The sequence below is a fragment of the Propithecus coquereli genome, unplaced genomic scaffold, assembly GCF_000956105.1.
Source record: "Propithecus coquereli isolate 6110/MARCELLA unplaced genomic scaffold, Pcoq_1.0 Scaffold130, whole genome shotgun sequence".
Taxonomy (NCBI): Eukaryota; Metazoa; Chordata; class Mammalia; order Primates; family Indriidae; genus Propithecus; species Propithecus coquereli.
In genome coordinates this window covers 607,393-610,224 of record NW_012137192.1, presented here as the reverse complement: position 1 = coordinate 610,224, position 2,832 = coordinate 607,393, and positions in this window count along the sequence as shown.

Below are 2,832 nucleotides of genomic sequence, written 5' to 3'. Positions count from 1 at the left end.
CTATCTGTTTAGGTCCATACTACTGAGATCTACACATTACCTTTTTAGGAGATTCTTTTTAGAAAATTCACAAAAATCTTTTCAGTTCTTCTGTTCCTTTCCCTATAATGGAGAGATCTTCACAACTGTTCATCTTAAAATAACATTTTCAGATATCCTAAACTCTAAAAGTGTAATTTACCTAATCATACTTAATTTGGAAGTTTCTATCAAGTATATTTATGCAGGTGAGGGTGTATGGCCTACAGTATTTTGTTAAGAAGTCTAAATGACATGTTTATATATGGGCAACTTAAAAAAATAAAGTTTGTCTAAAGAAGAGTTTACCCTTTTCTGTAACTTTCTATAATGCAGTAAAATACGCTACTTCTGTACAGGACAGTGAGATATTCTATTCATTCTTCATTGGCTCAGAATGGGTTTGCTCATTCTTTCCAAGCCACTGTATTATACAGTACACTACTGCCTCTTACAGAATGCGGTGAATTCTTGTACTACCTATGGGAAAAACTGATTCTTTTAATTTAAAATAATTTATCTGTTGTATATAGAGCATAAGATATAACTGAAGAGATTAATCTCCGTAGAAAGCCAGTTTGTTAATGTAAGCAAACTTTGTCTAACAACGTCATTATAAGCAGATGCAACAATTAACTTCACCCATTGCATGAATTTTATGCTAAATGAGCCTGTAGAAAGCAACCAAGAGTATCTTAAACTGTAGGCCTGGGCTGCATTGTTGACACTAGGAGCATTTCCAATAAGGGAAAACCAATAACCAGATGGTTGTGAACTGGGTTGAGAGTGCAACCAGGACAGAGGGTACTACCACAAGATATAGAAGGAGTAAATGGTGGTGTAAATCTATATCGTAAGCCCTAGGGACACTGGTCAAGTTCAAATCTAAGCTAGGGTGACTTCTATTTCCAAAAAATTCTGTTTTAAATGGGGCAGACATTTTGTGTGGCATTATAAATTTGAGAGCGATAGAGGGGGACATTGGTGAGGAGTATGAGTAATGACCAGAAGCTGAGGCCAGAAACTTAGTATTCCCAGCCTATCAAAGGGAGTTTAGTCTTATAGTCAGTCCAGCAGAGATACTGTACAGCATTAGTGTGGGTCAAGAAGTTTCAGCAGGATGCTCTCACAGGCACTTAGGGTTTTGAATACCTTTAGAAACTCATTCATCAGGCATGACAGCTGTGAACTATTTTCAAATTCCACTTGCTAGGAAGAGAATTATTAATATATTTTTGGCTGGTTCCTATACTAGTTGGGGTTTAGCCTGCAGGTGTGCATAGATCATCCCTGAAATTGGGTTAAATAAGCCATCACTACTATTGAGAGCTGTGGAGGATCTGAGGTAGAGGGTGGAAAGTGATAAAGAGTGGGCAGCTTCCCTCCCAAGGTATGCTGCTACAGAAACCACTAGTTCCTCCTTATAGTTTGTGGTGCCAGGACTTAAGGTATCTGGTAGCAACAATCAAATATTTTTTATAATGGTTGTTACCTTGTTATAAACCAGACTATGATCAGAACATTCATTCATGGCACTTCATTAAATTATCCCAACATCTATGTGAACTAGGTATTATCAATTTTCATAGATGAAAAAAACAATGAGATGTGGAGAGGTAAATACCTTTCCTTTGTCTGATTCCAAGTTCTGTGTTCCTCTTCTACATATCTTATTTCAGAGATATTCTTTTTATATCTCTCATATCACACAAAGCAGCCACATAAATTAACTTCAGAGACAACCTTTGGTAACATGGAGTGATCCATGTTAATTAGGCAAATTAAGCTCAAACAAGGGTCATATATTATTACATACTGATACCCTGAGGAAAGATAACTTCTGAGACTACTTTCATAAGCCTAGCCAATGATAGCATATATCATTACAGAACATGATAGCATGATGCTGTTATATAACTCTATGTAGATCATAAATAAGTTGTATGAAATCAGTTGTATATTTATCAGTTAGCTCCGTCCTCTCAGATGAAAGAACAGCAGCAATCATATTCTCTTAAATCATTATAGCTGTTTGTGCTGTTGTGTTTCTTCATAGCTCTAACAATAGGTCTTCATCCAGTACTAACACTTAGCAGACCATAGCGATAGCACTTCTGTGCTCTATTTAATGTCCAAACATTAAAATTTTATGAATGACTGCAAATAGATAACAAGTGCCAAGGCAGGCCCCAGTTGCTATTGTTCAGCAGTGTTTGCTCTACAGCAGTTTTCTGAGCTCTGAAAACCTATCTTCCATCTGGAAGCTGGCTATATTTTTAATTTTTTCCCTGTATAAAGTAAGACCATAGGCAATGCCATATTATACATTTTGCTATTCTGGCTATGTGACTAGCTTATCAAAATCTTCTCAAGAAGTCCTAGTGATCAGTATTATTGATTGAACTAGAGAAAAGTTATATGCATTTATTTGAGCATTTCTAACTCTTCAGTAGAATCCATGAAAAAAATCCTTAAATACAAAGTATATATTTGGTTGAAAAATTATTTTTTATTCTTCTTATTAGTGGTGCATGGTCATTGTGTGTCTTTTTCTGTCTTGCAGTTTAGGTATCAGTGGAGACCCTACATCTCCAAAGTCAACTAGGTCAACATGTTGACCTGAAATCAACATGGTCAAGGCAACCACCTCTTTTTCACAATTTACCCAGACATGGAATTTATATTATTTCTTGCAGATTTAGCATACAATGTGCCATGGATGAAATTCTAGTTTGTGTGGGCTGTTGAATCTGCAATATCTCCCATCACTGGTCAAACACCACCACATTGACTCACTTCATAGATAGGCTTCTG